The 14,585-nt window shown below is 41.0% G+C and overlaps 1 protein-coding gene across 24 annotated transcripts in view; it reads left to right on the forward strand.

The window, feature by feature from the left end:
• The window catches only part of RIMBP2 (RIMS binding protein 2), a 970,948-nt gene that overhangs the window by 490,375 nt on the left and 465,988 nt on the right, over nt 1-14,585 (forward strand). Inside the window, exon 1 of one of the 24 annotated variants that reach the window (XM_056533412.1) lies at nt 13,083-13,101. The exons of the other annotated variants lie outside the window; for them this stretch is intronic. The gene's annotated coding sequence lies outside the window, so the exon portion shown is untranslated. Of the gene's footprint in view, nt 1-13,082; nt 13,102-14,585 lie in introns of those variants that run through there. 24 annotated transcript variants of the gene reach the window in all.

Here is a 14,585-nt window from a genome sequence, read left to right on the forward strand (position 1 = left end):
AGCATGAGCTGACCTAGATAAGGTGCCAGCAATCCTTTCATTACACAGGAGTTTTGTCTAACATATACACCCTGTTCCAAATTATTATGCAAATGATATTTTTCTCATTTACCTAAATAATTGATGTAAATAACAGTCAGCATAATTCTCATGTTATCAACTATTAAGAGTGAAATTCAAATTTTATTGAACAAACCTCCTAATGATAACAGCATTTATTTTTAAACATAAAAAACTTACAATGCACTGTTCCAAATTATTACACACAGTATAGGTTGTAAAGAACTGAAAATTTGCATTTGTTGCGTTTGTAGCATATTTACTGAAATGAAAAAGCTATTTCAATCAAACTTTTAACAACATTTTAACTTTTTAAACATTTTAAAAGGTTACATTTTAAAGGGGTACTCCAGTGGATAACTTTTTTTTTTTTTTTTTTTTTTATCAACTGGTGCCAGAAAGTTAAACAGATTTGTAAATTACTTCTATTAAAAAAATCTTAAACCTTCCAGTACTTATTAGCTGCTGAATACTACAGAGAAAATTCTTTTCTTTTTGGAACACAGTGCTCTCTGCTGACATCACGAGCACAGTGCTCTCTGCTGACATCTCTGTCCATTTAAGGAAAACTGTCCAGAGTAGGAGAAAATCCCCATAGAATACATATGCTGCTCTGGACAGTTCCTAAAATGGACAGAGATGTCAGCCAAGAGCACTGTGGTCATGATGTCAGCAGAGAGCACTTTGTTCCAAAAAGAAAATAATTTCCTCTGTAGTATTCAGCAGCTGATAAGTGCTGGAAGGAGTATGATTTTTTAATAGAAGTAATTTACAAATCTTTTTAACTTTCTGGCACCAGTTGATTTAAAAAAAATAAAAATAAAAGTTTCCCACCGGAGTGCCCCTTTAACATAGGACCCCTTATTTTATAGCAGCTTTACAAGCCTTGCATCCATTGAACTTGGGAGTTTTTTGGACTTTTTCTGCTTGAATTTGTTTACAAGATGTCAGAATAGCCTCCCAGAGCTGTTTCGATGTAAACTGCCTCCCACCTTCATAGATCTTTTGCATGAGGATGCTCCAAAGTTTCTCAATTGGATTGAGGTCAGGGGAGGATTGAGGCCACAACATGACTTTCTCTCCTTTTATCCCCATAGCAACCATTGATGCAGAAGTATTCTTTGGTGCATTGTCATGCATGAAGATGATTTTATTACGGAAATCATAGTTCTTCCTTCTGTACCAAGGAAGAAAGTGGTCAGTCAGAAACTCCACATACTTTGCTGAGGTTATCTTTACACCTTCGGGGACCCTAAAGGGGCCGACCAGCTCTCTTCCCATGATTTCGGCCCAAAACATGACTCCACCACCACCTTGCTGATGTTGCAGCCTTGTTGGAACAGGGTGGCTGTCCACCAACCATCCACTACTCCATCCATCTGGACCATCCAGGGTTGCACGGCACTCATAAGTGAACAGGACTGTTTGAAAATTAGTCTTCATGTATTTTTCTGCCTAATGCAGCTGTTTCTGCTTGTGAGCATTGGTTAGTGGTGGCCGAATAGAAGGTTTATGCACAGTTGCAAGACTCTGGAGGACTCTACACCTTGATGTCCGTGGGACTCCAGAGGCACCAGCAGCTTCAAATATATGTTGCTGCTATGTAATGGTATTTTAGCAGCTGCTCTCTTGATCCGATGCATGGATCCGGCTGAAATCTTCCTCAATGTGCCTTTATCTGCACAAACCCGTCTGTGCTCTGAATCAGCCACAAATCTCTTCATAGAGCGATGAAAAGCAAAATATTTAATCTTTATGACACTTAGAATTTGCATAATAATTTGGAACAGGGTGTATATCTAAAATTTTAATGTTTGCAGGTAGTTGGTATCATTCTCTTGGTTTCCTACAGCCTGTTATATATTTATGTTGGCACATCTTGGTTTCTGGTACTGAGATGGTGTGTTTGTTGATGCTAGTTAGTTGTTTTCATGTACTCAGCTTACTTTACATTTTAGGCTGTTACAATCCGTTATTATTTTGTTTTATGTATTCCGGTCAGGTTATGTTTCAGATGATCATTGATAACATTGTCATGTTGGCATGCCCCCATATTTGTGTCTTCGGGTTGTTAATACCATTTCTGTCAGTTTTCATACAAGGTCTGTAAGCTCTCCCGTTTATACTTGTCTCACTTCTGTTGATCAGGTGGTCAATAGTAGCTAGTTAGGGTCTTTAGCTAGTAAGGGTCTTCACCCACACAGTCAAATAAAAGACTGTTTCACATTTTGGTCTGATGATGTCAGCTGCTGCAATACATGACAAACCTGAAGGCTGTCTTGGTAGTTCTTTATATGTCCCATGTAGTCATTTTCCTACCTTGAGGTTCAATTCCAGTAAGCGTTAAGCCTTACAGATATGTTACAATTTCGCAAAGACTTGTCACCTATACAGGCAGGATGGTTATACAATGACCTGTCACCTGTACAGACATCATGGTTACGCAAAGACCTGTCTCAATACAGACATGGTGGTTATGCAGACCTGTCACATCTACAGGCAAGATGGTTATGCAAAGACCTGTCATCCATACAGGCATGATGGTTAGCAAAGACCTATCGCTGGTAGAGGCACAATGGTTATGCAGAGGCCTGTCAGTCATGCTGACATGATGGTTACGCAAAGACCTGTCGCTATACAGGCATGGTGGTTATTCAGACCTGTCATATCTACAGGCAAGATGGTTGCATGTCACCTGTCACCATTCAGGCACTGTGGTTATGCAGAGACCTGTCACCCATATAGGCATGGTGGCACAACACCGGTCACCTGTACATATATGATGGTTTTGCAAAGACCCATTACCCATACAGGTATGGGGATTGCACAAAGACCTGTCATCTATACTGGCATGATGGTTGCAGTTGATCCGCAAAGACCTATCCCCAGCACAAGCTGGATGGTTAATCATAAACTTGTCACCTTTACAGGCATGGTAGTTACACAAAGATCGGTTATGTCTATAAGCAGGGTGGTTACTTAGGACCCTGTGTCTGACAGGTATCCAGTTCTTTTCTGTTGAGCTCACCGCAGACAAGTCTGTCAAATCCTTCATACATAAGTTAGTATGCAACGTTTGCAGTCATTAGCACAAATGTACTAAATAATTGTGATATCTCTCCAATAGTTGTTGATGCATATTTGTATGCCCTAAAAACCAGTGACTTGCTTATTAAACACATCTGTTAAGTTATGTGTGATGGCAGATTAATGCAAATTCAAGTCACACACTTGAAAGACTTTAAAAGGATTTGCACAGTGCCTTGCTTTCAAATTAGGACCTAAGCTCCCATGTTGGAGAAGAAAAACAACAAGGATTATATAAAAAGCTCAAGTTGATGCCTATAATGTCATTTGACAAATCGATTAACCATACAGGACTCAGTGCATATGGTGGAGAATTGTGTTATTTACAGTTGTTTAGATGTCCTTCTATCTTTATCTCATTGCTGCTGTTTTACTACTCACTTAAAATATTTTTTCAGTATGAGGCCTCAAATTACTGAGACTAGATCTCTCCAGAGACCCACAACTGTATTAGATTTTAAAGGTTCATTGCCTCTAGTCTGCTTGACTTCAACCTTGAATTCTAACAATCAGAAGTCAGAAAACCTAAGCAGTACATCGGTGACTTATGGTGAGGTACACTTTGGCCAAATATGTGAACACTGCTGACACTTTATTTTCTGAATCTTAATATGTAATACAGAGACAAATTACAATGACAGGAAAGGACGCCTACATGATACAGCACAAAGGAATGGCAAGAAATTATTCCAGGCATTTGCCAAGTCCAGAAGTATAGATATCCATGTATTTAAAAAAAAAAATCAGCATATGGAGTTGAGTTATGAGGCTGAGGAACAAATGTATCTATCTATAGCAACTGCTAAAGAGTCAAAGGTTCATAGTAGCTATTTAAAATATTGACAGACTAAAATTTGAGCAAATTAATTGGCACTCAACAGCTAGGCCTCACATTTGCTACTTACTAGACCATAAACCGGGCACAAAAGACATCCCTCAAAATTGTTTATGCAACCAGAAACACCAGTGCTGCCACTGCTTATAAAATATGGGTGATTAGGCCTAACACCCTTCACACAACATATTTACGTATAAAGGAACTTGATCTCCTGTCTTCTTCCTTCTTCCGAGACAAAAACTTGTGCAGGATCTGCCACTCAGCTCATCACTGGCAGCAGCGGTGTCTAATCTTGGCCAGTGATCGAATGACTGGGCAGGAAGGTCCTGCATCGAGCTCTCTGAAATAGGAAGAAGATAGGATATTGTGGTACCAGACAGAGATGAACAGGAGATGCTGGGGGCCTCAAGTAGGTAAGTATAGATTATTGTTTTCTAAACCCAGCAACATATGAATTAAAAATATGCCAGAATACCCTTTTAATAGTTATAATTTTTTTTTTTTTTAAAAGGCCATCTTTAAAATGTTAAGGAAGTCCATTAATTAGCCAAGAATGTAGTAAAGCCCTTTGTCTGGATCCAGGGATATGGGCAATAAGTGCAACAAATCCAGTTGGCTTTGGCCCCAATTTGTGTCATCATTGTATGAATAGACTATTATTTTTATATACTACAGCATATACATGCATACAAAGGGTGATCTTCCGCCTTCCTTAGTCAGCCCACAGGAAGGGCGCTTCTCTATTCATGCACAATGCCACATACCCGTTTTTTATTACACAAATCTGAGTGGTATGTTTGCCGTGCAAAAGCACTGTACCTCTCTCAGGTAGCCGCTTTGCAGTTATTTCTGCTATAGTGTTAGAGTACACTGCTGCTGATTAAAAGACGCACTATAGCCTCCCCAACATTTCGCCGATGAATTGGCTTTGTCAAGGACTCGGAGCCTAATGCCGATATTGGCGTGTTCTTATATAACTTCAGTCCAAATGTCTTATAACGTTCCTCTTTTGTCCAATAAAATTATTTTACCATTGGTTCAAAATCCCATATAGTTCTGCGCATGTCTTGGGACTTAAAGCGCATTCGGGGTTCAAAATCCAGTGTAGTCCCGTCCATGTTGTGGGACTTAAAGCGCGTTCAGGATTTGCCTATTAGTTGCGCATGCCATGATACTTACCATCTGACAGCACTCTGTCTACCGAGCATGTCCTGATGTCATTGTTCGTTCAAGATCCCGTGTGGTTCTGCGCATGTCATTGGACTTAGAATTAAATTGTGATGTTTCCATTGGTCTGCGCATGTCATAGTACTTACCAGCTGACCGGACCCTGTCTATTGTACATATCGGGATGTTTTTCTTCGCTGCACATAAAGAAAAACATCCTTATATGAACAATAATTGACCAAAAGAGGAAAATTATATGTCACCCCCTCAATGTGACCAAGAAATGTTTGAGCCCTAGGAGACGTGTAATTAAATATATAGACCAAGGAAATCCTCCAGTGAGGCTATAATAAAGATAATGTTCGTATAAATCCAAGGATTCATCCACACAGAGACTGTATTATATAATAAAATATAACTTTTACTAATATCTATGTAAAAAAAATCATTACAAATAAGTAACAAGACATATACATAGTAATAGACCTATAAAAGGATAACAACAATTATGGATGGCCCACAGGGTATGGGGATGGGGGAAAGGGGTAACAGGTGATAGTCCTTACTCTAGCTAGCCTACCTGGCAAATACTAGTCTGAACCTAACACTAAGTATGGACAGGGAGGGGGGGGGTGTGGAAACCACATATAATGAGTTTGTGGAAACCAATGTACAATAACTACTCATGCTCCTTTTCCAACACGTTTCACCCCAATGATGGTGTAGGGTTCATCAGGGGTAAAGGAGAGTTTATAGTACACTAATATGGACATTTATCAACGGGTTTAGTCAGGTTTTCAATACTATAATTGTCGCAAAATTGTCGCAACTGCGACTACGCGATTTTTCGTGCAACATTTTGACTGGAAAGCGAGAAAAGCAAGTTTTCCAAAAATTAACTATGTAGTAATAATTTTAAAATGGACTACGGGTAGTCAGGTATTTATTAACTGCGACAGTCGCAACAGCGTTAAAAATTGACTAAATTTACTCCAGCTCAAACATGGAGCAGAAAAAGCTACTACCAAAGTAAAAAAAGGAAAAATTGCTTACGTGAAAGAAAATTATCAACAGGCTGAAACCAGTTGATAAATACGTCACACATAAGCAAAAAAAAAGGTAAGGAAAAAATTACTAAAAAAAAAGAATACATAAGCAAACATTGATAAATGTCCCTCTAAGTGAATACACACTAGAACATATAAAAACAATGAACAAATGTTGAGACTTCACAATAAATACAAAAGAGGAGACAAATAGACCATAGAAATGAGGAATGAAATCCGTTGCACATTTAGTTAGTAAATGTTGGTAAATGTTTGTTAGACATAAACATATAGATAAAATGTGAGAATAATAATATAGGTCCTTATAAGGATAATTGGGGACCTACAGGAGATTTTACCTGAAGAATATGTGACCAAAAGGACCATCAATTGGAACCTGATGTCAGAATGACCAATAAATGATAGAGGATGTACAACTGTGATGGGTACCGGACACTGTAGAAACAATGATTGTTTCAATAATAAAAGTAATCCAGGTGGATCCCCTCCCCAAGGACAAATAAGTGTTATACACTAAAATAATAGGGCAGAGGGGTATGTAATTACCTATAAATTAATTGCCTGTGTTGATGAAAAATCATAATGTTGTATCTCACCAATGAAACTATATAAAAGGATTTAGCCCACAAGAAATTTTTGGACTAGTAGGTATATAGCCGTAACAGTAAGATAGATACCAGGCCTAACAGCAGTGAGATAACAACAATATATCAGGCCTCACAGTGGCGAGATAACAACAATATATATTCCAATGAGCGTAACAGACATATATGAAATTGCCAAGGTATAGATCACATTGGGCACATTATCACACAATACATAAGAGCACAGAAAAACCTGATGCCAGTATAGTAATAGTGCAAATAGCAACAAAGAAAGGCTCACAACATAAAAACATGGAGAAATGAAGTATATAATCCCAAGTTAAATAATTAAATATAATACCACAGAGTTAACAATGGACAGTTCAAAGGGTGGGGTATAAAGTAGGGCAAGATGGAGTAGTAAATCAATGTGCCTTACCCCATGTAGATGGACTCCAAATGTAGTGATGCCAATGATATATATACTGGAAAACCCAGTTAGGGAACAGGGTGGCGCTAAATAGCGCAAATATGAAACAAAATATTAAGTGATAAGTACCAGGCTATAATGACAACTCTGAGGTGATAATGAATCCCGATTTTGCTTACCGGATAAATGATATAGAGCAGATACAATAGACAGAGTCCGGTCAGCTCATAAGTCCCCAAACATGCGCGGGACTAAGCGGGATTTTGAACCCTGAATGCGCTCTAAGTCCCAAGACATGTGCGGGACTATACAGGATTTTGAACCAATGGTAAAAGAATTCTATTGGACAAAAGAGGAACACGATATAACATTTGGACCAAAGTTATATAAGATATTGGTTATAGAACACACCAATATCGTCCTTGACAAAGCCGAGTCAAGGAGGCTATAGTGCATTGTTTAATCAGCAGCTGTGTAACTGCAAAGCGGCTACCTGAGAGAGGGTCTCATATGGTTATACATACAGTGCATTTTCACAGCAAAACATACCACTTTGTGGAAGTTAGATCTGCTCCATCATACATTGTTTAGTAGTGCTGATAGCCCAATATTAGAGTCACGCTGTGATTTTAACTTTTCTCATTTGGGTAGTATATACTCTACGGAGTTTAATAAACCTATTGGTTTTAAACAAAAGGGGATCTTTAGTTTAGGGTTATCCCTGAGGGTTTGTGTAATATAGTTCAGTACCCTGGGATCTTCCGGGAGATAGTTTTTTGACATACCTGTTTTTGGCCGCAATTATGAAGTAAAAATAGAGAAGTTTACCTAACAGGAAGGAACTAAAACCGCTAAAAATATGGGTATAACTGTTATGTGTTTGTATTTGACTGAAACCTTAAAATGTACACACCAAGGTTCTAGTATTTATACAAAGACCAATCCTAGAAGGAACCCATAAAATTATATTTTATAATAAAATATAGTCCAGCAAAATGGTTGTAAAGTCATCTTACTACATAATTGCCACTTAAAACACTTAAAATAGAGGTTTAGAGGCATCGGAGGCACAAAGGGGAGGTCTGGGGCAGTGATTGCACATAATAAGCTTGAAAGACAGATCAGAGATGGACTCAATAGGTGTTTGTGACTAAAATAACCCATTTATCACATTGTCTCTAGAGATTAAAAAAACAAAACAAAAAAATAACCAATATACCAAAATATTATAACACATATGATGCCTAATGTTTTGGGGCAGAATTTGAATATGTTTTACAATCATGAAGAGAAATAATGGGGTATTTGTTCTACTGCCTTAGTAGATCAACTGTACAATAGTAGAACAGTGTTTCCCAACCATTGTGCCTCCGGCCGTTGTGAGTCTATAACTCCAGGCATGCTATGAGTTGTAGTTTTGTAACAGCTGAAGATACACTGGTTGGGAAGCACTGCATTAAAAAAAATGAATATATTTACCCAAGAGATGGCAATAGGCTGTTTCAAGCAGAGATAGTCCAGATATGTTATATAGAGCAACTGTTTAATGTAGCCCTGTCATTACCCACTTACTATTTCAGTTCTCTTTTAAAAGTCTTGTTTAAACATTGAAACAGCTAAAATTGTGCTCTTTACAGATTTGCAATGTTTCTCTGGAGACCATAAGGCCGGATTCTCAAACTGCAGCTGCCACATATGGAAAAAACTGTGCACACATGCGGTGACTCTAGGCCGTATGGTTTTACTTGTAATACCTCACTTTTACTGGCAATGGCAAGTGGTCAGTGCCACAGCATGTGGACATGATGTTGTCCATATGTAGCAGTTGCCACATGAGAGCCTGGTCTACAAGTCTTTTAGGTGGGCTTGCAATCCCTAGAGACTGTTTTAATGCTTGACTGACAGATGCCTTTAGGCCAACAGTATATGGTTTGCACTTTTTTTGTGTGAAGGTATAACAGCCTTTGCAGAAATAGTTGTGCTGCATTCTAATAGTAGAAAGGGTATATTTAAAATTCAGATGTTTCTAAATAAAACCTTGCTGTCATAAGGATTTGAGCAGATATTGTCTCTCTGGGCATTTTACACAGTTCTTCCTAGCCTGAAAAAAAATTCTCTCAGAGCATCGGCTGACCTAGTTTCCTACCAACAAGTAAAATATTCTACATGCTGGCAGTGAAGCATGTGTGAGGATCTCTTATTTACTGATTTGTCAATAATTATATATATGAGGACTATGGCAATATTACTCTGCTACAAGACACCAGACCCGACAAGGCCTCCAGAATGTGTAGACTGAATTGTAAGATTGGTAAGGCAGGAACTGGTTTGCAATGTAGAAATGCCATGTCCCCTTTCATGCAGAATGTAATATATGAAGCAGCAGAAAAATAATTTGATTCCATCTACTTTGTAGACAATTGCACTGTGGATAACAATGTAGAATAATAATATTTTTTTTATCCAATTCAAGCAATGCATTTGTCTAGCAAGAAATAATTTCCTCTGACATAGAGTAGGAAGAAATATTCCTGTAAGTCTGATAATGAAGGAGCTGTTGACTGTAGAGGAGTACTGAAATTGTTCTGGCATTCTTCAAGTGCAAGAGAAAGCTCAAGGAAAAGGGCAGTTTTATGTAAGGGTGTCTTCTCCCCCTTTTTATTAATGAATATATTAGAAATAAAGATTGTAACATGTGACCAGATCGCTGTGAAATAACCTCATGTAAACTCTGCCAGCATGAATCAACATCGAAACAGATTTTGCAGTATAAAAATGTAGCAAAGCTGTGACACTCCATTGTACAATCACAGGGTGTGTGTGGGGTCTTCAAAGGACTACAAGTAAATAATTTATGGCACACAAACAAGGGGAACCTTGACAAACTCAGATTTACTACATCTCTGTATTCCATTTTAAAACAGATAGATAGATCAGTGATTCCCAACCGAGGTGCTGCGGCACACTGGGTTGCCGATCGGCACTGCCAGGGGTGCCGCGGGATTTTGCAGTCAAATTTTTATTTATTTATTTTTTATTTCCCGCCCTGACCTTCCCCGGCGCCGCAGGGGGAGGGAGGTTTGTGTGTGCTTTGCTGTGCGTCCCCCATCCTCCCTGCGGCCCAATGAGTGAGTACCCTGCCACAGAGGGGAAGAACGCGGAAGCTGCGCCGGACCGGTTTAGTGACCTGTACCCCAGCGTCCCCCCCCCCCCTGCGGTGCGGTGAATGAGTGCCCTGCCGGAGCCCTGAGTAGGTGCCCTGCCGGAGCCCTGAATCATTGCCCTGCCGGAGAGGGGAAGAACGGGGAAGAAAAAAGGCTTGCTTAAGGTACTGTACCATGTCCACATATCCCCTTCCCGCCACCCATGTCCATCCCCCCTCTCACCCATGTCCACCCTCCTGTGATCCATGTACACCTTGTCCACCCCCTGTCCATCCTTGTCACCCATGTTCACCCCTCAGTCTACCCCCTGTCACCCTTGTTCACCCCGCCTGTCCACACCCCAGTCTACCCCCAAGTCTACCCCCTGTCACCCATGTCCACCCCCCTATTCACCCCACTGTCACTTTGTCACCCCTCTTTTATCACCCTTGTCATCCTTGTCCACCCTGTTGTCGTCCCTGTTTACCCCATATCTCCCGTGTCCACCTTCCTGTCATCCATGTCCACCTTGGCCACCCCTCTTTCACCCCTGTCCATCCCCCTGTCCACCCCTCTGACCACCCCCCCCCCAGTCTACACCTCTGTCACCTTTGCCGACCCACCCTATTCACCCCTCGGTCCCTTTGTCGCCCCAGTCCACCCCTCTCTGTCACTCCTGTCCACCCCTCTTTTAACCGCTTGTCACCCTTGTCCACCCCACTTACCCCGTCTCCCATGTCCACCCTCCTGTCATCCATGTCCACCTTGGCCTTCCCCCTATCCACCCCTCTGTTATCCCTGTCCATCCCCGTGTCACCCATTTTCATCATCCATTGCCCACCCCTTGTCACCCATGTTCACGCCTCTGTCCCTTTGTCACCCCTGTCCACCCCAGTTACCACTTGTCACTCCTCCTGTCCACCACTGTCAACCCCGATGGCTCCGTGTCACCCATGTACACTCTTCTACACCCCTCTGTCACCCATGTACACCCCTTTACACCCCTCTGCCACCCATGTACACCCCTCTGCCACCCATGTACACCCTTCTGTCACCCATGTACACCCCTCTGCACCTATGGACACCCCTTTACACCCCTCTACCACCCATGTACACTACTACACCCCTCTGCCACCCATGTACACTCCTCTACACCCCTCTGCCACCCATGTACACTCCTCTACACGCCTCTGCCACCCATGTACACTCCTCTACACCCCTCTGCCACCCATGTACACTCCTCTACACCCCTCTGCCACCCATGTACACTCCTCTACACCCCTCTGCCACCCATGTACACTCCTCTACACCCCTCTGCCACCCATGTACACTCCTCTACACACCTCTGCCACCCATGTACACTCCTCTACACACCTCTGCCACTCATGTACACTCTCTTCTACACCCATCTGTCACTCCTCTCCCACCCATGTACACCCCTCTGCCACCCATGTACACTCCTTTTCACCCCTCTGCCACCCATGTAGACTCCTCTACATCCCCTCTGCCACCCATGTACACTCTTCTACACCCATCTGTCACTCCTCTCCCACCCATGTACACCCCTCTGCCACCCATGTACACTCCTTTTCACCCCTCTGCCACCCATGTACACTCCTCTACACCCCTCTGCCACCCATGTACACTCTTCTACACCCATCTGTCACTCCTCTACACCCCTTCTGTCACCCATGTACACCCCTCTGTTACCCATGTACACTGTACACTCCTCTACACCCCTATTCTACCCATGTACACTCCTCTACACCCCTCTGCCACCCATGTACATTCCTCTACACCCCTCTGTACAGCCTTATGTCACCCATGTACACTCCTCTACTCACCTGTTTCCCATGTACACCTTTATGCACCCCTCTGTTACCCTTTTACCCTATACACCCCTGTATTCCTGTTCACTTGTAAAAGGGGAATCTGGAGGCTAATGCTAGTAAAGTGCGGAGCCTAATAGATTTGTTTTGCAGGTTAAACAGTGAAGAGTTGTGGCTGGAAGAAACTACATACCCACTGATAAATAGATATTGGATATTGCTCAGCCTTTTTCCTTTATTTTTAAAAAAAAATTATTTTTATTTTTTTGCTCGTCAACGGGCGCCCCGAGCCAAGAAAGGTTGGGAAACACTGAGATGGATAGATAGATAGATAGATAGATAGATTATTGGACAGAGACAGACAGACTGTAAACTGTCACATATCATTCACTTACATGTTTTACAGACTGGTAAGAAATGATTAAGTATCTTAAGGTGACAAATAAATGTTAAGTGCAAATTAAATTTAGGTAGGGACCAAAATATTTTAACACAGCTTTGATGTGAAAGAAGGGATTACACATGAAAGGCTATTAGGAGCTTTACCCTTGTGGATATAAATATTTTTGCATTTCTCACCATAACCCAGTATATGCCAAGTCATCCTGTGATTTTCTGTATTTAGCAGGGTGAAAGGTGCTACAGGAACGAACCATTTGGTGAAAGGAAGAAAAAGATGTAATACAAACAGATGCCTTACTCCAGGCAATGTAGAACTTTGTTATCCAGACAGTATTGTCACATTACATTAATCTACACGAATCATCCCCTACTGTGTAATTTCATATCCAGTTCTTTCTGCTTGTGCTGAGAGATAGCAGGGCTTTAGTGCACTGCAAGCCGTGTGTGCACCTCTCTCTCAATCTGGCTGGAGGATGCAGTTTATATATTATAAGGTAAAGCGATGCTATGTATGGATGATAGGGCCTATCACTTCTCTGTTGTGTAGGCTGTCATTGTCTAGCAGGGCTCCACTTATGTACACAGTAGTGCTGAATGTTTTCATTTATAATATGCAGTGTTCTCGTTGAGCAGTTGTGTGTATGACTTTTGTGTATTCTCATCATTTATTTCGTCATCTGTAAGTATATATGCATTTGAATACAGAACAATACACAGCATGAATCTTTTCAGACCAGTGATTTTTATTAATTATCTGCTCATACCACAAAATAGACATCTAGAGATTTGTCACTATGGCAATGGCTATTGTGAGATATATATATAAAACTCAACGTGTGTATGTATGTATGTATGTGTGTATGTTCCAGCATCACGTCCAAACGGCTAAAGATATTAACATGAAACTTGGCACACATGTTACTTATATGTCAGCAACAAACATAGGATAGGTGATTTAACCCTTACTCACCCCTATTTGCCAGGGGCGGGGTTTATGTTTAAAGTCCCATACAAGTCAATGGGAAATATATGTTACTGCATAACTTCCAAACGGCTTGAGATATTTCGATAATACTTGGTCACATGTTACTTATGTGTCCACTTAAAATATAGGATAGTTAATTTAACCCTTAACTACCCCCATTTGTGAGGGTCGGGGTTTTTGTTTAAAGTCCTATGCAAATCAATGGGAAATGTATGTTCCCACATAACTTCCGTACAGCTGGAGATATTTCAATAACTGGTACACATATGTGTGTGTGTGTGTGTATGTATTGCACAGATTGACAAAATACAGGGTTAGCCCTTTATATGGATACACATTAATAAAATGAGAATGGTTGGTGATATTAACTTCCTGTTTGTGGCACATTAGTATATGTGAGGGGGGAAACTTTTCAAGATGGGTGGTGACCATGGCAGCCATTTTGAAGTTGGCCATTTTGAAGCCAACTTTAGTTTTTTCAATAGGAAGAGGGTCATGTGACACATCAAACTTATTGGGAATTTCACTAGAAAAATAATGACGTGCTTGGTTTTAACGTAACTTTATTCTTTCATGAGTTATTTACAAGTTTATGACCACTTATAAAATGTGTTCAATGTGCTGCCCATTGTTTTGGATTGTCAATGCAACCCTCTTCTTCCACTCTTCACACACTGAAAGCAACACCGCAGGAGAAATGCTAGCACAGGCTTCCAGTATCCGTAGTTTCAGGTGCTGCACGTCTCGTATCTTCACAGCATAGACAATTGCCTTCAGATGACCCCACAGATAAGTCTAAGGGGGTCAGATCGGGAGACCTTGGGGGCCATTCAACTGGCCCACGACGACCAATCCACTTTCCAGAAAACTGTTCATCTAGAAATGCTTGGACCTGACACCCATAATGTGGTGGTGCACCATCTTGCTGGAAAAACTCAGGGAACGTGCCAGCTTCAGAGCATAAAGAGGGAAACACATCATTATGTAGCAATT

Source organism: Hyla sarda, chromosome 1, assembly GCF_029499605.1.
Source record: "Hyla sarda isolate aHylSar1 chromosome 1, aHylSar1.hap1, whole genome shotgun sequence".
Classification (NCBI taxonomy): domain Eukaryota; kingdom Metazoa; phylum Chordata; class Amphibia; order Anura; family Hylidae; genus Hyla; species Hyla sarda.